This window comes from Equus caballus, chromosome 9, assembly GCF_041296265.1.
Source record: "Equus caballus isolate H_3958 breed thoroughbred chromosome 9, TB-T2T, whole genome shotgun sequence".
NCBI classification, from domain to species: domain Eukaryota; kingdom Metazoa; phylum Chordata; class Mammalia; order Perissodactyla; family Equidae; genus Equus; species Equus caballus.
In genome coordinates this window covers 72,144,943-72,170,963 of record NC_091692.1, presented here as the reverse complement: position 1 = coordinate 72,170,963, position 26,021 = coordinate 72,144,943, and the positions used below count along the sequence as shown (strand labels likewise).

Below are 26,021 nucleotides of genomic sequence, written 5' to 3'. Positions count from 1 at the left end.
ATTATTTATTTCCATATAAATTAAATGAGGCCTCTTTTTTTCTAAACTTTATTAAGCTTTTTTATTTATTTATTAATGTATTTATTTTATTTATTATATATATTATATATAATATATAAATATATATAATATATATATTTTATTTATTTATTAATTTATTTATTTTAAATATTAATATATATATTTATTAATAAAATGTGTTTGAAAATGAATACGTCATCCTGGCCTGCTAGCACTCTTGATTGCTTGTTTGTTGTTGTTTTTAATAATGGCATCTTTGCATATTTCAGTGTCTTGTTACTCAAAATTCTGTTAGTTCTTCTTCTCCCTCAGGGAACATTTTCACTGAGTCGCCATACCCTGTAGATTCCTCTCAGATAGAATGAGGTTGATATCAGGGGGATAGAGAAGGGAGAAACTTGAGAGTTACTGTAAAGGGAAAAAGACAAAGAATTTTACAACTGGCTAGATATGCAAGGAGAAAATTACAGGAAAGAGTCAAAAGTGATATTTGAGACTATGAGACTAGAAAACTTTTATGCTATTAATGAACATAAAGAAACTGAAAGATGGAACTGAATGGAAGATTATCCACAGTTACTATGATGTTGTCATCCGCAGCAAGTTTTTTTTAAGCACTTACTATGTGCCAGGCACTGTGTTAACCACTGCATATACTCTGTCATTTAATCTTCAAAACAAGCCAATGGAGGCATTGTTATCTCCATTTCAGAAAAGAGGAATATAAGGCCTAGAGATCCAATCACTTTCCCAGCTTAAATGCCTGGAAAACACTAACATTCTTAAGAAAGACTGTTCACGGGCTGGCCCAGTGGCATGGTGGTTAAGTTTGCGGCCTCTGCTTTGGCAGCCTGGGGTTCATGGGTTCAGATCCCGGATGCAGAGCTAGCACCACTTGTCAAGCCATGCTGTGGTGGCATCCTACATAAAATAGAGGAAGATTGGCACCGATGTTAGCTCAGTGACAATCTTCCTCAAGCGAAAAAAGAAAGATTGGCAATAAATGATAGCTCAGGGCCAATCTTCCTCACAAAAAAAAGAAAGAAAAACAAAGGAAAGAAAAAAGAAAGACTATTCATAGAATGGAGAGAGAAGCCAGATTTCAGAGCATTAAAGAGAATGATAAAATGGAAATGATAAATGATAAAATGGAAACAAAAGGTAAATTCCACTCACTTGGTATTGGCAGCCCAAAGTAAGAAGAAACAACCTAGCTTCATCTCAGGTTCCTTGTAAAACTTTCCTGTCACAGGTAGATGTTTATTCATTATCTTTCTCATTTTCAAAGGCTTACAAATGACATATAGTGCAATAACATAGAACATAGTGAAATGGGGATAATGAGAAAATAAAGTAAAATAGTTATATCATCCTAAACAAAAGCTTACATACAAGTTGGTAAACAACCAGAGGGGAAGAGAGGTTGGGGAGTGGGGAAGGGTAAAAGGGCACATGTAAATGCTGATGGATGGTGACTAGAATTTTGGTGATGAACATGATGTAGTCTATACAGAAGTTGAAATGTAATGATGTACATCTGAAATTTATATAGTTATAAACCAATGTTACCTCAATAAAAATAATAATAATAACTGAAGCAATAACACAGAAGGAAAAAAAAATGGTTTACACACTAGACTTAAATATAACAGCTGCCAAACAAATAGGGAAACCTGACCAGTTTCCATGGAAACCATTCTCTATGAAATACACATATAACTAGATGCCACAAAAGCAAACTTTTTCCTGGCTTTGAGGTCTGAAACATCTTGCATTGTTCTTTATAAGATGTACACTGAGTAATAAGTATTATTGGAGTTCCTTTCATTGATATCCTGGCAATGACTAGAACAGGAAAAGATACAAGGTCGATTTCTTATGGTGTCCTCCACTCAAGACAAATTATAGTTATAAGGGACAATGTAGTGAAAATTATGGTTCAAATTGGTGTATTCAAATATCCTGCTTCAGTTCTACATAAATTAGATGTGTGCATTTTTTGATGGCAAGAAAGAATGGGAAAATAGAGGATAGATTCAAGAAAAGGAGATTAATGTTAATGCATGAACAAAATCTCAGGCAAGAAGAGAAGTTATAGTCAGATCATGGAATTTAAGGTCTACATAAAATAAGATTGAGACTGTAAACCATCTTTTTTCCTTCAAGACTCATTTCAATAAAAAGAATGAACCATATTTATTATGATTGTAAATTGTTCAAAGGCAGAAATAATGTTACATTATTTTGTTATTTTTCATAAACCCTATAATGCAAAGAACAACTCTGTACTGACTTAAATCTCAAGAAATATTTGCTGAGTATTAATGTATGATTACTTTTCTTCTATCCCAAGATAGGTGATGATTGATATATATTCTATTCATTCAACAGACATTGCTGTAAGGTATAAAATTTGTGTGTTCAGCCTTCATATATTGATATTATTTTATCTAAATTTTATGCTTTTTATGCAGATATTAATCATTTATACACAGTTTTATTTGCTCATTGCATGCAAGGCATATGTGTGCATGGTTTATAAAATACACTTTGCTATTAGAAATTACTGGCTGTGGTGCTGGAAACAGTAATGGAAGGAACATACTGAAATAGTAATTGAAGTTTTAAAATGACTATCTACTATGAGTCTGAACAAAAAATAGTTTCATGTCTCATGGGTGCTTGGATGGAATAAATATGCTTTTTTCTAGACGGCAGCATAAATAGCAGTATCAGTGCACTGCACCTTTGAGAGGTTATTAATATAGCTGCTGTCTATGTATTGCATGGTTGAGCAATCAAGAAATGGGGATTTTAAAGGGACTGAAACTTCACACAAACAACAAATTATGAATTAAAAGAAAAAGAGCAATTCAGAAATTAATATTAATGGATTTTACACAAACCCAGACAATAATTGTTATTCCCTAAATGGGATAGGTATACGAGACATTTGCCAGTTTACACTTATGGAAACAATTATTCCTTTGTTGGAAATGCAATAGATATCCAAAAGCTGGAGCTTATGCAAATAAGCAGACTTATGCATCTGAATGGTATATAGAATGTTTATTTTAGACATTCATGATATTCAAAGAAACAGCATTTATTTGAGAGTTGATAATTTGTTAGCTAGGAAACTTATTTAAGAGAGTTAATATTGATCACTTGGACAAAAAATTTTGACTAATATTCAATCTCCGTATTTGGACGGCCCCAAATAACCAAGGTTTTTGTGTGTTAAGCCACAAGGGCATGAACCACTAGTGGGAGTAATGGAAGGGGTGATTAAGAGAAGGTTAGAAAAGAAGACAAAAGAAATACAAAAATACTGGAAACTGTGGTAAAAAATCAGAGAGTCACCTTTTAATGTCTTTATTCAATCAATCATCCAATTATTTTCTTATTCACTTATTAATATACTGATTGATTTATTTTGAATTCTGCAAACATTAATGAACATTAGTAGGTACACCAGATTAAATACTATGGGGGATGCACAGTATGTAATGGTTTTTATTATTTTTTATTGATTTCAAGGCATAACTACAGAACTCTGTAATATATAGTAGACTGTTTTTTTTGTAAGAGAGGTACAATCCTCTGCAAAATTCACATGTGGAAGATTATTTCCCTGTTTGGAGACAGTCAGGCATTGAGATGGAGGAAGTGACATATGGGCAGAACTTGGAAATTATTTTGGATTTCAGCAGAGGGAGTTGGAAGACATTTCAAATATAGACAATATCCATGAGTAAAATCACAAAGTAAACTGGCAGATCTGGGGAATAAAGTGGAGGAGGATGGGCATTCCAGTTTGGTTGGGTATATGAAAGATTATAAAATGAGATAAGATTGGGAAGATTGTATTATGTAACTCCTCTGAAGTGTTTCTGGAAGCAGCCCTAAACCTCAATTCCATTATCACCATTATGTAGTTCCAGTACTGCAACTATCCCATAGCTTTTCATTTGGACTACAACTTATCATACATATTGCTGATAGACTAATCCCATCAAGATCTCAATTTTATTGTGTCTCAGGAATGTTCAAGGCCCTGTGTTGTTTCTCAATTTCATACTGTGATCGAATAAAATTAAATAATTAAGAATATGAACTCAGGTATCAGACTATTTCAGTTCAAATCCGTGATCTTCTACTTCAGTAATATACCCTCTTTATAATTATCAGATTTCTTTTCAGTAAAAGAAGTATTACAATATATCAGTATCTACTTCATAAGGAGTTAAGAATTTGCATGAGAATGGAATGAGGTAATCCATGTAAAAGCACTTAGTATATGGGCTGAAACACAAACACTTAGGGATAAAGGTCCTAGTGATTGTGATGGTGCTGCTGCTGATAATGATTGTTAACTCATCTGATTTCCAAAATCATTCATGATTTGTGTCTATCCAGTTGTTTCTTTAACACTTACCAAAAGTTTATCCCAGGCATCTCAATATCACCCCCCTAATTTTCATATACGTCTGACCTGTCCTGAATGAAAGCACACCTGTTAACCATATTCTGCACACCTTTCAAAGTTTTACCAGCTTTCACCTCCTCCAAAAATTCTTTCCTACTTTAACTATTCTTTATCTCCCCCTTTTTAAACGTTATGTCACATTTACTGTCTTCACCACAACATTTAACATTTAGTTCTACTCTTTTTGGCAGTTGTTCCTCATCATTGCATGGGCAGTAGACTTGCTTCTTCAACCAAAACCACCTCAGAAAGAACAAAATAATCAACTCTTCTAAAGCACTTGAATTTTGAATGGTTTTGTTTTGACCGTTACCAAGAAGAAGACAGTTACCAATGTGATCTATCCATCTATTGCTTTTGATTAAATGGAAGGATCATAATGAAGCTCGATTCCTTTAATCATATACAAAGTAAAAAAAGGACCTACAGTTTATGTAGTAGATAACTGCTGCCAGACCTAAGAGCTGTGACCCTCACTAACCAGTAGTTATTAAGGGCTTCTGGGGTCTTATAGTTTTCGATATTCCTTCACATATGCTTTAAGTTCCTACTCATATTTTATTCGTCTTCACAATGTTTTGCCCAGTGACCATTATGGCCATATTTTTGTGTACTTAAGAGTTGCTAAATAAACATTTTGAATAAATATTGTGGAGAGACTTAATTAATTATAACAAACAATTTAAGAAGATAGTAATTTGTTGATTGTAACCAGAGAAAGTTGCTCTGGTAGAAGGCTTCCTGTTATGCAGAAGCAATTAGAAAATTTTGCCCAAGAGCGAACCAGAACCTGCTGAAATTTATCAACCACAAACACTTATAACAGGTGTTTTTCTGTAGTTATTATTGATGCCTTCTTAGTTTCATGGACTAATGTTACAGATGAGATGATGCATAATAGCAATGATATTGGCAATTAATAGAGTGACGTATGGTGAAGAAGATAGACAGATGGTCTAGATATGGATATTTATCATACATTCATGTTTCTTGAAGGTAATTTTTTTTAAAAACAATAGTTATAAATTTATTATATAATTTCATAAGCAAATAAATTTTACTGAGCTCTAACAGTGAACATATTTCAGTGATAAAATAGCATTTACATGTTATTTGATGGAGATTAATAATGATGCATTTGTGTATATCATTTAAGATTCAAAATTACCTGAACAATTAGAAATTTTGCTTTTCAATGGTACTCTTCCAACAGTTGTTCAGCAATGCATTCCAAACATCTTGCCTACCTCACAAATTATTAGAAAAATATGCAAATACTTAGCAAGTAAATGACTCCATTTTGGTTTGGTTTATAGGAGGGAAGGTCTCCACATGAAATCTTTCTGTTTACAACTCACCCATCTCCTGGCAGTATGACCTTGCTCATGTTCCATAACCTTTCCTGGGCTTCAGTTTGCTTTCTTGTAAATTGATGAGGGTATATGTACAAGATGATTACTATAGACTTCTTCAAGTTGTAATTCTAAATATTCTTAAGTACAAATACTGTTTTTATGGACTTTAGAACATGTTAAGGTTATTTTTCATCCAATGTTGTCATAGTCTGCTTCGGCAGTTATAACAAAAATACCATAAACTGAGTGGCTTATAAACAATAAACGTTTATTTATCACAATTCTGGAGGCTGGGACGTTCCATATCATGTCTGATCAGGACCAGCTTGCTTATTGCAACCTTCCAACTGTGACCTCACATGGCAGAAGGAGTGAGGGATCTCTCTTGAGTCACTTTTATAAGGGCACTAATCCATTCATGAAGACTGAACCTTATCACCTAATCACCTTCTAAAGGCCCCATCTCCTAATACCATCACATTGGGTGTTAGAATTCAACAAACAAACTTGGGGGTGGGGAGGACACAATATTCAATCCATAGCAATGTTCTTCTTTACCTTTGCAGGCCTAGTGTTTATCTCAGTTTCTGGCACACAGCAAGCAATAATAATAATAATAATAAATCTGACAAACTATTGCTAACAGAATATTATAGTTCTCTATTTCACTGTGTTTTAGGTAGCACTTTAAAAATAGACAAATATTCCTTTTATTAGGTGTCAAAATTGTAGTTATCAATTATAAAACTGCTTCAAAGTAATTTAGATTCTGTGGATCTTTCATACCTCATTTACTATTAAAAATATGATTTCATATTAAGATAATTATTTTTGTTCATACATTTGCTTAATATTAAACACAACCCTATAATATATTGATTTTAAACAATGTATCTTTCAAAAATAAAGTTGATTGTAGTGTGATTCTTGATTCTGCTATGTGCTAAGGACTATAGTTTTGAGAGTTTTTAAGTGGAAAATAAATATTTTAATTCTTAAAATTAATTGATAACAATTCTAAGAGAGTTGGGAGAGAAAAATAAACAGGAAACAACTCTTTAATGTTTAGCATATATAATTTTAACGACCTGAGGATTTGAAATTTAATGGGGATAAAGTGTACTATGTCATGACCAAAGCACAAATAACTAAGGAAATAAAAGTAATAACTAAATAAATAATGGATGTTTTGGCTGAATCAAGGAAAAAACCTGAAATGTGTTATCTTTATGCAAGGATGAACAAATGGAAAACTAATGAAATCAGCACAAAGAATTTAAAGTTTTCAGGACAAACTACCCATTTGAAAGAGAATTTCAAATAATTTTTTAAATGAAATGATATTTTTTGTGTTTGTAGTAAATCTGTACAATCCATCAAAATTCTCCTGCAATGTAGAAAGGTTTATTTCCTGTTTGCTGACAGGATGTGCTGTTAGCACAAAGCACCTGGAATACCTATGGTGTATCTATGTTGACTTAATAGCCTTTCCACGAATTCTGGTCACATAAAAAGATTGGAGAAGGATAGCGGAATTAGGACTCCCTTACATAGCTTCTCCCTTTTGTTTTAAAATAGCAGTAGAACTGCTTCTGGGCAGGAGAATCTGTAGGTAAAATGATCACAGTGTGATTTCTAGAATGTCTGATACTTTGTATATGCACTCAAAGTATAGAATTGTACCATGCAAGTGAAAGATACAATGTGAAGTGAAAAAAGATGCAAACCTGAGAAAGACAGAGACACCAAAGAGGAAACACAAGGCATAGGCAAAATATACACAGACATGATTGGTGAGAAGTGGGAAATTTTTAATATTTAAATTGAATTTATTTGAAATTTTTAAAAATCGGTTTTTATTCTTGATGTGAACATACGGACTTTATCACAAATGTTTTGATTTTTTATTCCTTTCCTTTTGTTAAAGGATGAACCATGTTCTACTGCTCAGCTAGTCTTATAATAATTTTTGTGAATCTAGGTATATAACATCAGCATCTCTAGCAACTAGCAATGCACAGCAGATGGCAGGCACACTTACAAATACTTGAATGAATGAATGCCTGGTTTCCCACTAGGCTAGATGCAATGTAGGAAGCATAGAATAGAACTGAACAAATCAGGTAAAAATCAGTATGATTTTAGATTAAGTCAGTGATAAGAGAAAGGCAGAGTAGAGTTAGAAGAGATATAAACTGAGGGAGACACCAATATATAGGGTATAAGAAGAGGAAGTTGAGCCTGTGAAGGAGACTAAAAAAAGGAGCAGCTAGAAACAGAGATGGGTAACTAGAGGGAATGGTGGTATGGCAAACACAGGGAGGAGAGATTTTATAAATGAGATGTGGTCAATATTGTTAAATTCTGCAAAATGGTTGAGAAAATAAGAACTCATTGAATTCAACAACCAAGAGGTCACTAGTGACCTTGGTAAAATCATTTTCATTGGAATTGTTGGTATGGAAGACACATGGCTGTAGTTGAGGAGTAATGAAGTGAGAAAATTGAGGCTTAAAATGAAAAGCAGAAGCTTGACTATGAAGCAAAGGCAAGAGGGGCATGCTGTTGGGGAAAGATTGTTTTTAAGATGTGAGAGATTTAAATAATGATGGCAAAGATCCAGTGTTTGTGAGAGGTTGAAGGTACAGGTGAGAGCTGGGCAAATTGAAAGATACCATTCTGGGACATAAAGGGTCTGGGACTCAGAATAGAGGGGATGACATTGCTCTTGGATAAGAAATAAGACACCCTCTCCTTTGAGGTGGGAGACCTGAGAAAGCAACTGTTGAAGGTATAGATAATTTTACAGGTGGGAAACAGAAGAAGGCATCATTCTCAAATGGTGTACTTCCCTCCTCCCCCATTTTTTTTCCTGTAAAGTAGGTGAGGTTATCTGAGGAGAGGAAGAAATCCAACAGTTCTGTGCTGAAGTAGGATGGAACTGCAGATGAAATTGATAGGAATAGGGAACTGGGGGAAGTCCCCAAGCAGTCAGCCTCTGAGAAGCAAGCGTAGCCTGAGGCTTTCATTTAGCCCAGCGGTCCTCTTCCCAGGCTGCACATTACAATCATCTGGAAAGCTTTTAAAATAATTTTAAAATAAAAACCCATGCCCAGGTCCCAACCCACACCAATTAAGTCAAAGTCCCTGTAGAATAATTCAGTTAATATATCCCCTCAGAGATAAATTGGCCAATTTAACTGTATTGAGGATTCGAGAAATAGCTTAAAATAATATTCTGTTTTCTTAGGAAGTCTCCCTCACTCCCAGGGAGTAATGTACTCACTGGCAGGCTGGTTGGAACATTCAGTTACACATATCATATTCCTGTTCTAGAGAGTGGCAAAGCGAAAGTTTGATGCATTCAGGTCACTGAGCCGAAGCAGCAGCTCACCACTTCCTCTTCTTACTGGACACGTCCAGATACTGAGAGCAATATAAATTTGCATGTTAAATGTCAAAGATGGACTCATTTTCATACTTATCATGTATTACCAGCTGGACATGACACCGATTTGCTTTTGAGATAAGTGTGTCTTGGGAAGAAATGAAATGGGGTCACAACTGAACGAGCTTCATTTCATTTGCACTCCTGCTGTCCATTTCAGCCACCTTTCGCTTATTTATTCCAAGAAAACAAGACAAGACAAATGTAGGTTTGCAGCATGGAAATAATTTTGAGAAGAAAATTAAATAACTAAATGTGACTTTATGAAACATGAATTCTTTCTAAAGTTTGTCAAAAGTGCCAACATTTCAACATATGCATTGCTTTTGCACTTCCTTTCCTTGTTGTCTGTTGATGATCCAATTTATGCAGCATTTGCTTTATGGCTTATCACTTCAATTATTTTACTTTTAAAAAAACATTTTAAATTTCACACATCCTATTATATAAAGTGAATATTTATGGCTGATTTTTTTTCCTGAGTGCTGTTTCACTAGAAAATTATTTTCTTATTTCTGACACAAGAAATAAAAAGGTATCTTGGATGATTTCATATGCTCCCCAATTTTAAAAGTGATGTCTGAACTCATTTAAAATTATTCAAAGTTCATGGTCATTTTCTTGGCCTTCGGTAAGTCTCTACTTCAACTTTTGAAGGATAAATATTTATGCTTAGCAGGATCCATAATTATATATTTATTCTGAAAATAAATACTATGGGTGTTATGATATTGTTACTATTAAAAACCATTAGTGCACCTCATGTCTCCCTGGCTATTTGCACCAAATTCTAAGGAAAAAAGCCAACTAAATCTTTAGATATAAAAATCGTAAAGCAAAGGAAATGAGGAACATTTTATTGCTTTTCTAAATCTGCTTTCCCAAGGATCAAACATGGCTTTCTATAAGACTAGAAGGAATGCCTTCTGAAAACCTTCTCATTTACCATTGCTTATATGTATTTTGCTCTTTTCTGCATAGTGTTTCTTTCTAAATTATGCAAGGAGGGCATGTGATGTTTTTCCTACCTATTTAGAGTATTTGAAAAAAAAAACTAAAACATCATAAAGACCATGTGGTTGGAGATGTTTTGTAAAGTCTTCAGAAAAGAAATCAAGTTTTCTTCATTTCTATAAACATAAAAATATTTATTAGTTACCCACAACAGCTTTTATTATGAGCTGTGAACACCAAAGGCCACATTTGGCTTTCTTTTTATTTGCACTGTTAATTATTTCATCTCCCAAGAAGTAATGACAGGACTGGCTAATGTGAACATGTTTTTGTTCCCCAGTAAGGCAAAACTGGCTGATAAAGTTAAAAACTGGGAGGAATATGATTAGTTTATTTTACAAATTATGATAACTGAGGAAGAAAATAATGGGCATTGTCAGACTATATTTAGAATTTTAAACAGCAATTTAAAACAAACTATAAGAAAAATATTGGAAGTGTACCTGCAAACTTATAAAAATATTACAGATCAGTAGTACTTTCAGGTGCTGAAGAGTAGAGTCAAAAAAAACCTTTGCAGGGGAAAATCTAAAGAAACTGAGTGTGAATATAGTGATTTGCCTGAGGAACTATGATTTTAGAGAAACGTGTGCAAATCATAGACAGATGGATATATGACCAGCATTGAGTATTAAATAGGTGATATATATTTGTAAGAACACTTCCAGGCTGTCTAAAACTAGAAAAGGCTAGAAATATGCTTAAAAAACCTCATAATTTAAAAATCTTTTATTTATATGAAGTAAGGAAAACAAATATATGTGTATATTCATTATAGTTTAAGCTAGTATTTCCTAAAGTTATCTTTGAATATTAATAAGAACCACATAGAAAAGTAATAATTAGTAAACACATCGAAAAGGTATTCAGTGGTATTATTGTGTTACTTTAGCTACAGAACTTGTCAGAATTTATAATATTCTCATCTTCTTTGTTTATCATCAAAAGTAGAAATGTAGTATATAACAAAAGCTCCCCAAAAATGCTGATCTGGGGTGAAGATTTTGGAAGATGCTAGTTTAGACTGTGTTATTGCATTTGCTTCACATATCACTACTCAGGTGCTCATTAAAAAATCACTTTCAGGGGCTGGCCTGGTGGCATAATGGTTATGTTCACGCTCCACTTCAGCAGCCCAGGCTTCTCAGGTTCCGATCTTCCACATGGACCTACACACTGCTCATCAAGCCATCCTGTGGTGGCATTCTACATACAAAATAGAAGACTGACACAGATGTTAGCTCAGGGCCACTCTTCCTCACAAAAAATGAAAAAGAAAAAACACTTTCAATATGCCATTCCATTTTGCACCAGTTTACTATTCAAGTCAAAATTCCTTAACCTAGCATTTCAGAACCTCCAAAAACTGACCCTGAGCTTTTTTAGAACTTTATCTCTTCTTAGTCCCAATCATAAACACTCCAGAAAGGTAGATAAAACCCCACCCTATATTACCTTCCAATATGTCTCTTTTTTTTTTTTTTGAGGAACATTAGCCCTGAGCTAACATCTGCCCCCAATCCTCCTCTTTTTGCTGAGGAGGATTGGCCCTGACCTAACATCTGTGCCCATCTTCCTCTACTTTATGGGTGGGACACCTGCCACAGCATAGCTTGACAAGTGGTGCGTAGGTCCACACCCGGTACCAAACCAGCGAAGCTCAGGCCCCAGAGGTGGAACGTGTGAACTTAACTGCTCCACCACCAGGCCGGCCCCCCAATATGTCTCTTTAGTTAGTGAAAAGAAACCCAGATTTAGAGTCAGAATACCTGGGTTCAAGAACTGTCTATCTCCTCCATTGTGTGTTTAAGTTAATGTATGTATATCACCATTTTCTTTAATTTCCTAACAGGAATTGTGCTGACTATATTACATATATTATCTATAGTTAATGTAATAATTTTCCCTTTTATAGGTGAGAAAATAGGTCAAGTAAATTGTTCAAAAAAACACAGTTCTTTAAGTGCTGGAACTAGGATTCACACTTAGATGTGTATGATTTCAAAGTTCGTGTTATTTTCACTATACCTCACTGATTTAAAGAGCCCAAAACATTGAAAAGTGCAGAATATATAAACCATGGACATGATGAGTATCGGTTAAACTTTGCAAAAGTTCACGTAGAGTTTTGATTTTTAGAAAGTTTCTTGCAAGTAAGATTGACGCTCAGTTCCAGCCTGTGTAAGACTTTTAGCCTCCTTAGGTAGGAACTGCTTTTCTCTGTGCCGCCTTAACCCTGAATCTGTGGCATTGTGGATTTGGTCCAGGTAATTTTCCTGAATTAGCTTCTCCTTTTTCTGGTCCATCTCCCCTGAATTGTCCCTTGGAAAAGTACCCCCTTTCTTCTTAAAATTAAGTTTCTCCCCAAATTCCAAAATATCAATGTATTTAGTAGGCAGATATTCATAGTTTCATCTTTTATCTTCTTCATAGTCAAACTTCATAATAAACATTGGCATACCTAATTATACTTCAATAATGTACCCCAGGAAACTTGAGGTTGCTGTTAATCCAAATATTGACTAGTTTTGAAAGAAATAGGTGATTTTTACATATGGATATTCAGGCCCTATGGCCATAATCTGGAAGTAAAGGGAAACAAAAAGATTGCTCAGCAAAGAATTTCGATGTGGGTATGTGAAGAGGAGGAAAGATCTGAAAAGTTGGTGGAGTATTGAGCAAATGGAAAGAGGCTGAAGCCTTAGGAAAAGACAGCTAGTGAGAAATCCTTGGGTCAGATGAAGACAGGATTTTTGAGAAGGCAAGGATCTAATATTTAATCTTAAATCGTTTGTGTTGCTGCTATGTAAACTCCCTACCTTGTCCCATTGTCCCCAACTTTAAGTTATAATTGATCCTACTAGTTGATAGTGGCTAGGGAAGAACAAGTGATAAGTATAAAAGACAGTTGTTTCCTTTTCAAATCATTAGAACTTTTTAAATTGAAGTTGAGAGTTCTCAGCTATTGTAGGGGCTTGATTTCATTAAAGCACAGGGAGACATGCGGATTGTTCCTTTGGTAAAGCTTTTGTTGCATTGTGTGATAGGGGCTCTGGTGATGTAAACAGTAGTCATTCTTTCTCAGCCTTGTAGAATCAGTATATGCCTCATGGGATTTTCAGAGGAATGTGTCAAGAATTATGAATGGTCTGAGATTTTATCATACTTAGAAGTTTACAGCTTAGCTTGTCACACTTTTATGGATGCTAGCTGAAGTCAAAAGACCCCATAGGTCAGAGGCAAAGGACAGTTTACTACTCATCACAAGAATGGTAGCAAGGATGTCAGCTTTGTTGCCACTTCCCTGAGCCCCAGTCTTGCAGGGCCACATTAAAAGGACCAGATAATAGCTGCTTGTGCAATGGGTTACGTTATAGAAAAGGATCCCCGAGCATAGGGAAACCAAATCTTTTATAATGGGCAGTATGCATACATATTCATTTGCTCTGGAGAGAAACACTATATCTCTTATCTTCCAAAACTATGAATAAACTTGTCCTTTGCTCTGGAAGGAGACACTTTTCTATCTACACAACCTGAAAAAGAGATTCCAGAACAAAGACAGTTAGTGCCTTTGCTTGCAGGATGTATACAACCACGATAGACACATAGAGAATTGCCTCCTGAGGATATCCACCCTTATTTTTATTTGGCTTCTGATGCATTTTCCCATGAGAATTCCCACTAATCAGACACTCTGATTAATCTGAATGCCAGAGGCTGGAAACAAATCCATTTAATTTTCATCACACAGCATTTAATTAAGATTATTATCAACGGAACTCCAAACTGCAGAATGAGGCCAACCTCTAGGGACACAGACCCAACTAGCAGAACAAATCACATCAACCATCAGTGTCTACTTTAGAAAGGCAGGTGGCTTTCTCCTTTCATTTCTGTATTGATCTCTGCACTTGTCCCAAGGCCTTGATCCAGGTAGTACAAGATTCACTAGCAATTGCCTTGCCCCACAAAGTAGAAGTCTAGGACAATTCTGCCATCTCTAACAACCCTGGCCAATAAGTTGAGGCTGAACTGAATGCCTTCCAGAAAAAAGGTTATGTCATTGATCATTTCAGCTAAAGTTAGTAGCTCCCCTAAGTAACCAAGGTGGCCTCAAATGGCAAGATCTCTACAGTTATCTTATGGCTACATGACCTATAGGTGGTGTTTTCCTTAAACTCCTGAATGTCTCTTATTAACACCCCTAAGGCAGATGTCACCATATCTTAGGAAGGGAGGCTAGTTAATACATGTATTCTACATAAGAACAATCCCTAGGGCATACGTCATGCCTCTGATAAGAAAGTGTTATTTAACCTTGCTGCCTTCAACTCACAAGTAGGACCTACATCAGTCAGGGGACCCAGGTTGGTAGTGCCTTCAAGTGCCTCCAAGTGGTTAGTAAAACTTAGGTTTCCCAGTTAAGTTCAAATAATTAAGTTTAGTCCTTGTTTTTGGAGGGACTCTCTGTCTTATTTGTCTATGCCACTAGAAGGTTGGCATTTGTTCACTTCTTGGAATGACAGAGTGAAAACTATAAGAATGGAGGTGGGGAGAATATCTGGAGGTATGAACAGGCGTAGAAGTTGGCGTCATCCCCTGCTTTTTTCATAGACCTCTTGGTAAGTTTAGGGATAATCATTATCAAATTACTGAAAAAGACATCTGGCAAGAGACAGAGGATCTATCAATAAGTTAAATTTGTGGACTCGCAACAGTTTAAGAATGCCACACCAAGGTATTTTTGTTAAAAAAATAAAAGGCTCCTGTGGTGATTCTGAGGAACAAAGATCATTAATGTCCTTTCCTCCCCCGTGCTCCTATTTCCCCCTATGCCAGGATGTTGTTCTTCCTTCACCACCACAAAATCAGTGTGTCTTATGCCAGGAGTGATAACTTCACCATTTCTCCAGTCATCATATAGTCTTATATGATCATTTCATCCAGATTTGGCAGGTAAAAGTAAAACAAGGGCATTTCTATAAAACTTACAGAGTTCCAATACGTCCCCAAATTTGGTCCATTCAGGCCTGTGTAGAGGGGCTCAGTGATCAGTTTGTACTTAGTGATCATTAGCCTTATGATCTAGGATTATGTCAGTCCAAACAAAAGAATTCAGGTCATTGAAGCAGAGTTAAGCCTGAATCTCCTGAGCCATTTTTAACACAGACTGAAAAACCAAGCAGAGGTCTACAAACCAGGAAGGGATGTGGTTTCCGTTAGGGGAGGAAAGACAAAACATGCCACACCAGGAATGGTCAAGGTAGAATCTCAAATTTGCAAAATAGATCTATATATGCCCCAGTCCTTTCATCATTGCCCAGAAAGTATCTGAGAGGCAATGATCCTCTCTGGAGATGGTCTCATTTGATGACCAAACTGTCTCACAAAGGCTTGTGTACTAGGAGAAGGGAGTGAGGTAGAGTTAGGAATTTTTAAGTGCATTTTTAAAGAAGCCATTTTAATACTCATCAATTCCAAATGTTGGTGGTAGAGAACATTAAAGTTTCATTGAATACCTTTTACTGTCAGCCCCTTTTTGAGTAGCTTTTGTGATAATATTTCAACTACTTTCAGACTGAAAATGGTCCTGAAAGCCAAAAACATGACAAGGTTTTTTTCAAGGGCTCCAGTAGTGTGGCTGGATTTGGCTGATCAGACTGGACCAACAACACCATAATCTGAAAAAGTGTCAACTAAAGCACTACTGATAACTCTGAGAGGAGGTCAAAAGTCAAAAGTAGTCAATCTAACAGGAGCAGGCAGAAATATGACTCACCCAATGTGACTATTCTTACCAAAAGACAAATGGGACAGCTTTTGGAAGGAATCACAAATCTGAGATTTGATGGTCTCCTCTGCACCAGAAACACAGAGTCCTTTACTTTGTGCCCAGTTTATAATAGGGTATGTATTGCCATGTCCAGTAGGATGATGGATCTAGGCAGCAATGGTGCCAGTCTAGGTAGTGCAGGCTTGATTAACAACTTGGTTTCAGTAAGTTTCACCAGAGAAAAAGCCCTTAATGTGGGAATCTGCATTATCATGACTCAGATGGTTTAATCATCAGCTGCGATTTTTTTTCATAGTTCACAGCCCCAAAGAGATTGTCTTTCATCTTCCAATGTGTAGTTTTCCAAATGGCAGACTAAACAGCTGGCTGTTGATAATCTAAGAGTCAGTAAATACATAAGGTTCATCATTGACCAGTGCTTTGAGAAGGGCCTTGAGTTCTGCCCATTGAGTAGAGAGACCATGTCCATTTTAGATTTTTCATGACCAATGCTGAGTTTGAACAACCACAGCAGACCAGTGAGTACTATCATTGAAACAGGCTCATGTATTTAGGGGAAATTCTGAATTGAGGGTACACTACACCAGAGGCTTTTCTTGAGACAGTGTAGTAGGGGATAAAGTTTTCCCCCAAAGAAAAAACTGCCAAGTTTTTCCTATAAAGCTCATATGTCTTTGAGGCACACTGGACACATTCTTGAAAATGCCATTTCTATTTGACAAGCACGGCTTATGGGCCCTCCTCACCTTGTTTGTCAATGAATCCAAGTTGACCCACCCAAAATGGGAATTTCAAGCTGGAGAGTCACAATAACTTCATGGGTCAGACCTTCACTTTGAACAAGAACCCAATAGAAATGTAATAGCTGTTTTTCAAAAGGAATGTACCTGGTAGCTCTCTCACTGACAATGGCCTCTTTTTGCCACAGGCTCCAATTAGCAAAATCATTAGTTACGGACACTTATAGCTCAAAGGAGTCATTAAGTTCTCAGGGATGAAAGGTAATAGTACTTTTCTATATGATGCTCTTCCCAGTTGGGAGAATCTCCTTTGGCATTTATAGACAAGTATGTAGCACATCAAACTAATTATATATTGAACAGTAGAATCCTCAGCAACAGTACATTGAATTGGCCCAAAGGGCCCTTTAGCCCCTCACAAAGCCACATTAACTTCTGTTCCACATTGTGAACTCCACTCAAACATCATCAGTTTGATTTGGCATCCAGTATTCTAGAGGACTGACTAGAATAGTGACTTAGATGTCTTTATCTAAGAGTCATAAATGTTTGAATTCCTCCTATCTCCTAAATTTTCCAGCATATTTGGAGAGCTGAGTATGGCCTTTGGCCCCCATTGTGGGTCAAAGAGACTTCAATCCCACCCGTAATCATGCTTGTCTTTAAAGCAGCTGAGATCAGTTTGGTGAAAGAAGGGAGGAATCAGGAAACATGGAAAGAAAGAGTAGCTTCATGCCAGAAACAAAGTTGAGTTTACTTTCAGTTTTGAGTAATGCGGTGGCTGCCTTAAAATTTTTTCTAGATATCTTTGAGTCAGTTTGTCATCCTCCAGTAAATCCATTTTGTCAGCTTCGTAAACTCAATCCGGGGCAATAAAAGTCTTAATATTGGCCAATCCTTCACTGATAGTTTCCCATGGGAGTTTGTCTCTGTAAAATCTTCCTAAGAGGGCTGAAACTCCATTGTAGTAGCCAGAACTCATTGCCAAAAATTCTGAAGCCTTTTAATGCTATCTCCAAATGGATCTGTGGTTGGCATTGTACACTACAGAAGGGTCTGAGTCATGAGATGGTCCCACAATTGTCATTCTTCCTTATCAAGGATTGTTCTCCTTGCCTCCTACCTCTGAAGTGAACCAAAGTTCTAACAATTAGCCTGGTTTCTTACCATAATGGTCATAAATTCCTCTATTTCATTTTAATGTAGGTAAGCATCTCTATAACTTCTCTGAAAGTGGGTAGAATTTTCTTTCCCGTCTCCTCAATATAAATCTTAATACTGGTTGTTACTATGGTGTGTTCCTAAGACTGACTGCCAGACTGTTGAGAAGTTTCCTACCTGGAGGAGACTTAGCATAGCCAGCATTCTGTTAGGACAGCTATCTTTGATCTTACTTTGCAGTACTCAGCCTGCAGCCCCCTCCCCACTGCCTCCTCATTAGCAGGCAATAACTAGAGGACATTTTACTGCCTGGTTAACCATTCAATTTGGCCAATGTGTTTGCCATTGATTTCCAGAGACTTTTCTCGAATCCCATTAATTGGCTTGAGTGACCACCATCCTTCCTCTTCTAGAAAGCCTTTTCTTTGTCAGCATCCCATCATCATAACCCAAACTGTCAAAAACCGTGAAGGACCTGAGATTTTACCATGCTTGCAAGTTAACAGGTTAGACTTCCACAATTTCGTGGATGCTGACAAAAGTTAAAAGATGCCTGAGTCAAAGATTACTACTCACAACAATGGGAGTAGCCACAGTATCACCTTTGGTGCCACTTCCTTGAGCCTCATTTTCCACATGCCTAGATGAAGAGGATGTCATCAGCTGCACAAGCTGTGCATTACAGGAGAACAGCACTGAGTTCAGGGGACCCCAATCTCTTATAAAGGGCAATAATCATTTCTGCTCCATTGCTCTGGAGAGAGAGATATATCCCTATTTTTCAAAGTTGTAAGCAAACTTGTCATTTGTTATAAAAAGAAACACTATGTCTCTTCTAAGGCTGTGTGCTACATAAATGTTTTAGAAAAAGTAATCCAAAACAAATAGTTCACATGCAAGAAGTGCAAACATGCAAGAGACTCATGGAGAATTGTCTTCCAACAACCTAGAAGCAATCTACTTGGTCCTGGGGGCACTAAATTCCTCCTTGGCACCCTGTTGTGACTCCATGGGTCGTGACTGCCATGGTGGCTCTAACAGGGATTAGTCACTTTTCCATACATAGATGCAGAGAAAGTGTTACTAATACAATGATTAGAAAAATGTGGCCATTGGTAGCAACTGAAAGAAAATAGAAAAATAATTACAAATGTGAAATCAGTATAGTTTATTTTAGTAAACATTACAACTTTTCATACTGAATGTATTATTCTAACCAATGAGGAAAATATCAGCTAATGATTCTTTTAAATGCTGAAGCTGATAAGACTATCTATAGATATAGATCCAATAAACAATTAGGTGAAATTTTGGCTTAGGTGGGTATGGATAAAGAAAAATATACTGTAAGAAATCTTTAGTCAATTTTTTACAATTTTAAAGACTAAAATGCTTAGAAGGAGGATGAATTTTTAAAATAGTGTGAAAATGTAAGTTTTTATGCGTATGCTTTTGGTCAATCTGATTCAATATTTTCTCAAAGGACATAGAGCAATATGATAAGCTCACAGTTTGGTGCTGGTTACTCAGATTTCTGTAAGAGTAGAGCTGAGAATGGCATTTTTCTGTTCCACTAGCTAGTAAATGAAGAGGTGAAAATCCTAAATTGTGCATAATCCGAGACAATTGTAAGATTAGTGTTCAGGATATAAGAAGGTGAATGAGAATGCTGAAGTCGGAATAGACTTGAGCCATATAATGCATTAAAATTAAGGATTCGAAACTTTTTCATTCCACTGATATTTTAAAGAAAGTTCCATGTTGTATGTCCAAATTGTGATCTCTATGTATATGAAATTAAAATTAAGCTCATTTGTCTTATTTATTAGTATGTTATTGCTCATTGTCAAGAGCAGGTTCTGTTTACTTTATTTGAAGAGTTAGTAATTGAAACTTTGCGTGTTAGACAGTAATAATGCAAAACATAAAAAAGTTTCAATTTTTGTCTTTTGTAATTTCCCACAATGTTGTCCAACAATTAAGGATTTAATGTTTTATACAGAGAAGAAAATGCAGTCTATCTTCTTATAATGTTCGTATATCTCATGTGTGATGAAAGATAAATACAGCATACTGTAGTTTAAATAATAAATTTTTGCTGTAATTTTGTATGCAATTACCCACTTAATATATATGTATAGGTATGTATGTACAAACATTTGTTTATGTAAATGTTTACATACATGCATACACATATGTATTTGAAATCTTATTCTATTTTATTTTATTTTAATGTTGCAAAAAAATATCAAATGTGTACACTATGTTAAAATAGACACTACCAAGTTTATACATTTTATTGTTACCCTATTACAAAACGTTATCATTCAAATTTTTCAGAATCAGAAGTAAAGGAAGTCTGTATGTATCATTTCCCTTTGCTAAAAGACAAAATAATCACTAGAGCATTAATATATAACAAAAATCTTTTACTTATAGGTAAAGTAAAAATTGGGTTTAAGAACTATAATGACAAGTGAAAACAGTGATGCATACTATGTAATAAATTTTATTAATGCAAAAGCCACAGAAATGCAGTGCCATCGGCAAGCAAAGCATAATTATATTATTGGCAGGAAAATTGAATTCTTCAAGCATAAGAAGGACATTTTCTTTGAAATCGGTCCACCAATATCACCATTACTAAGAAGGATGTGACTGGTATCCTTGGTACCTTTCTCCTGTTGGGTTTTATTACGCACTGTAAATTTATGAAGTTAGTTAACATTGGAAGGTTGCTTAAAATTTTATTGTAATGTCATTTGTGCACAATAGTAAGGAAAAACTAATGTATATTTACAAAAATATTTGTGTATGGATAATGATTTGGCTGGCAAATATGAGGAGAGTAGGCAATAGCTATTTTAAACTTGAAATCCTCCATCTTGTCATTTGTAAATAAATCACTGAAAAGGGGATCACTCGGTGCTTGTTCTGTTAGCATTTTTTTAAAACCTGTAGCTTAGCTAATAATAGAAATGAAGTTGCCTGCCGCATCCACCTATTATTCCTTTTATGTTGTATTTAAAGTTAGAGTGTGTTCTCTTTGTCTATCTTTTACTCTCTTCTATTCCTATCTCTTCTTTCGCCTGCTTCCCCTACACACACACACACACACACACACACACACACACACACACGGACACACACCCACCCACACACACACACAGGAATTCCTTCAGGAATTCTCTAAGATGCCTCTTTTCTTGAGAGAGTAACATATCAATCCATTAGTACCATATTCAAGTTAATCTGGGAGATTATTTACAAAAATGATCAATTTTCTAAATTCTTTATCAGACGAGAGCCAAGATAAGTCAGAGAATGTGATCGGTAGGACAGAACAAACAGAGCCCTACAGATAGGCATCAAGTCTATTTCTTGCCTCCCTTCACTTCCTTAACTCTTAGCATCATGATTTCCTCCTATGCTACTGACTAAAATGTCTTTACAGACATTCCTAATTTATTCTACAAATATTTATAGATTATTGATTGAGTGTATTTATATGTCAGGCACTGGACTAGGTTCTGGGAATAAAACATTGAACAATAATGGACATAGTGTCTGCCCTCATTGAACTTACTGTCTAGTAGGAGGAAGACAAACACACATACATATACACATACGTGCAACTCTATCAGACTAGTGAAGCCCTAAGGAGCATTTGGTTCAATAAAAACATTAAATAGGGGGATTGCCTAGAAATGGCAAGGTTATCTGATCAAATAATGGTTACATTGGCCTCTGAAGGATGAGTAAAACTTAAGTGTGAAAAGAAAGGAGAGAAATTTCCAGGCGGAAGGAATAATCTGTGCAAAGGCTGTGACTGGAGGAAATATGGGTGAAGCCAGAGAGTAGACTGCTTTGAAATAAGCCTGAAGAGGTAAGTAGGGCTAGATCATGCAGGATTTTATAGGCTGTCATAAGAAAGTTTGGATTCATTCTAAGAGCAATGGGAAGTCACTGTTGTTGTTTTATACAGGCTGAGGGTATATATAATCAGATTTGCATTTTGAAAATGTAACATGATGGCTATAGTGTAAAGAATGGAATCAGAGGTTGTCCTAGCAAGAAATTATAAAATTTCGATCGTCGTAATAATGGTGGACATGGAAAGAAGTGAATGAATTTCAGAGATTATTTAGGAGGAAAAATTCATAGGATTTGGGAATGTCTTGAATAAACTGGGACTGTGTAAAAATAGCTGAGTATCATAAATGACTTCTGAATTTCTGCTTTATACCATTTTCTAGTTAAATATGGTAATGTAACAAATCATCCCGCAACTTGGTGGTTTAAAGATCAACAGTATTTATTTTGCCTAGGTATCTGCAGTTTGTTCAGGGCTTAGCAAGGGAAGATCATCTTTGTGTCATTTGGCATCTTCTGGGCAGTTCAAAGGCTGGGAGCTGGAAAATCTGAAGTTTCTCTTATTCACATGTCTGGGGTTTGATGCTAGCTGATACTGAGATATGTCAGAGCTGTGGCCAGAAGACCCACATGTGGACTTTCTATGTAGGTGCCTGACTTCTTTATAGCATAGTGGCTGGGTTTCAAGGGCAAACTCCCTGAGGGAGAGTGCCCAGCAGAAGCCCTAGAACTTTCTATGACTTTGCCTTGGAAATCACTCAGCATCACCTCCACCACGTTATATTCATTAGAAACAAGTCGGTAAAGTTGGCCTCTATTCAAGGGAGGGAGTGTCAAAGAATTTGTGGACGTATTTATAATCAGCACAGATAACTTGATGGCAGATAGCCTCACTATTGAGAGTGGAAACATTAGAAAAAGACTACATTTGGAAAAGAATATTTTTCTTCTTCTGCTTCTGATAGATTTTTAAGTATCTGTTCTGCATCCTATACTTTTTCAGGAATTTGTCTATTGCTTGTAAGCTATTAACTTCTAAAAACTATCTAACCTTGACTCTTCATTAAGCACTAATATCTCCAGCTGCTTGTTGCCCCTATGATTTCTCATCGTCTCCAGTTTAAGTTATTTAAAATCAGGTACCTATTTTCCCTCAAATTTTCTCTCTTCTTGAAATCTTTTCAGTTAATGAAGAAATCATTCTGGTTCAGACTCTAAGATTTTTCCTTGACTCCTCTCTCTCCTCATTAATCTGAATGAATTACCAGATACAGTCGTCTACTTTGACAGCTATCTTACATCCACCCATTCCTAATTTTTTTTAAGTAAGATGAATAAGTTCTGGGGATCTAATACACAGCATGATGACTATAGTTAATAATGCTGTATTATTAAATATAGTTATGTAACTATTATATACCAGTTATATAATAACTTTTATTACACAGTAGAAATTCTAAGAGATAAGACCTTAAGTATTCTCATCACCAAAAAATATAACTATGTGAGGTGATGGATGTGTTAAATAATCTGATTGAGGTATTATTTCAAAATGTATATGTATGTTCAATCATTATTTTGTGTACCTTAAAAAAATCATATTGTACAACCTAAATATATACAGTTTTTATTTGACAAACATACTTCAGTAAAGCTGGGGAAAATAATAAAATTTTAAAAATCTTCTCATACAACACATTATCTAAAATGATCATGTATTTATAATATAAATAGTTTATATAGTTTGTTTACTGACATCACTCATTAGAGTGTAAGCTCCCTGTAGTCAGATATGGTATGAATTTTGTTTCCTCTTCTATCTCCAGAGCATCTCAAAGAGGGAATGGCAAGTAGTAAGCACTAAATAAAAATTTATTGAATAAATGAAAACACAAATAAATGGAATTTGTAGGCATTCTTGTTACTTCGCTAGCCTTCTAAGTGGTCCCCTCATCCAAGAAGCTTTTTTGTTCCCTTCCAACTAAAGATCACTTCTTCCAAACTCCACTGGCATTTATTATCCATTCCAGTGTTGATGATTGTTGATCTGTGCTAAATAGTTTTAATGTGCTACCTTGTAATGTTTTCAATTCTCATTCATATGCTTTACTTTTCCAACTAAATTGTACACTCCTTAAATTCCTGGTTATTTCCCATAGCAATTAATATATTAGAAGAGGCAAGTAATATGAATAGACTTTTACCTGTGTGGATTTATTCTACGTGAATTCATCCAATGCATCAAATCCTTTTTAATTCTAGAAGGTAGCACATTTACTGACTCTAATAATAGCAACCAAATATTGAATACTTAATATGAATCAGGTGCTATACTAATATTTCTGTCTACATTATCTCCTTTATCCTCGTACTAATCTGTTATGGTGATGGTAAATTTTATTCTCCTTTGATTGATGAAGAAACAAATGAGTCTCAGAGACATTAAGATTGCTTGCCCACACAGCTAAAAAGTGGCAGGACTGGGTTTCAAACCCCAGTTATCCTCACTTCAGAGCCTGTGTTATTTACCAGTATATAACACAATGCCTCTGTGCTATCTGTGTCTATAAATCTGGCTGAAAGTAATGCTCTCATAAATGAATCTCTCACTTTTGAGGCTATCATCCTGAAAAGCGTTGTCATACTTGAAGGTATTATGAGCTCTTGAAACTTAACACAATAAGTAAAAACTTACTTGATTTCCCCCTTTACCCACTATCCATATGACCACACAAATTATTTATGTCTCACTTTCCTAATCTATAAAACAGAAATAATCAAACCCATTTCATATACTTGTACATACATCAAATTATTGGCATAATACCGATATTGCAGAAGTCCTAAAACCCTATTTTCTTGGTTTGACTAGATGGACTTAGTCCTTGTTGGTTTCTGTTTCATTAGAAGAGAGAGCAGAAGCATGCTAAACAGACAACACACAGCCTGGATTTAACCTGATACTTGGAAAAGCAGAATCTTCTCCCTATAAGCTTCATAGCATTTGAATAATGGCCACACTGGAAGAGATGTCACCAAGAAACATCACCCTGTTAAAGTATTCCTTTTCTCACATGATAAACCTAGAGGTACTAGATATAAAATCTGAATGAGAAATATTTCCCATCAATAATCTGAATTAATTAATTGATGGGCAGTTCTGTGTGAAGGAGGCTCTATGGTAGAAAGAAGTGCTTCTCAAGCATGAAGGTGCAGAGTAATCGCTTGGGGAACTTAATAAAGGCAGATTCTGACTCAATAGGTCTGATCTAGAGCTTGGATTCTGCATTTCAAACAGGCTTCCGGGTAATGTCGATGCTACTGCTCTGCAGATCACACTTTTGAGTACCAAGAGCAAAGACTATTGTATCAGAAATGAGAAGTCCGAGCATGTCTGTTCTGTGGCTTTGGAACCAAGTACTCTGATGTAAAAATGGAAAATCATACTTTTCCTACTTTCCTCTTTGGAATATTATGAATATTAAAGGCCAAGATGTATGTGTATGGATATGGATATGTATACACACGCACACACATACATATATATGTGTGTTATACTTTTAAACTGTAATATTTTAAATGTAAATGCCTATTTTCATAAATAATATGTTTTTATTGCTGTTACTGCCATTGAATCAATTCTAACTCCTAGTGACCCTGTGTACAGCAGAGCGGAACCCTGCTTGGTTTTTTTGCACCATCATCTCGTCTTCTTGCATATATTAGACAATGCCCTTTGCTCTTCATAGGGTTTTCATGGCCAGGTTTTTTCAGAAGTGGGTGGCCATGTCCTTCTTCCTGGTCTGTCATAGTCTGGAAACTCCACTGAAACCTGTCCACCATAGGTGACCCTGCTTGTATTTGAAATACCGGTGGCAGAGCTTTCAGCATCACAGCAACACACAGCCGCCCCAGTATGACAACCAACAGAGAGAGGAGTGATGTGATTTCCTGACCAGGAAACGAACCCACACCAGAGTGGTAAGAGCACTGAATCTTAACCACCAGGCCACCAAATAATATAAATAGTATAAATATAAATAATAAGATAATGTAGCATCCCTTAGCTCTTAGAAATCCCAAGGAACAATGCATTAACTGGTTCTCCTTTTATACTCTGCCT

General features: G+C 35.7%; 1 protein-coding gene across 7 annotated transcripts in view; it reads left to right on the top strand.

Annotated features, from left to right (window-relative positions):
• Window positions 1-26,021, top strand: part of CSMD3 (CUB and Sushi multiple domains 3) — a 1,186,048-nt gene that overhangs the window by 541,078 nt on the left and 618,949 nt on the right. The gene's annotated exons all lie outside the window — the stretch shown is intronic.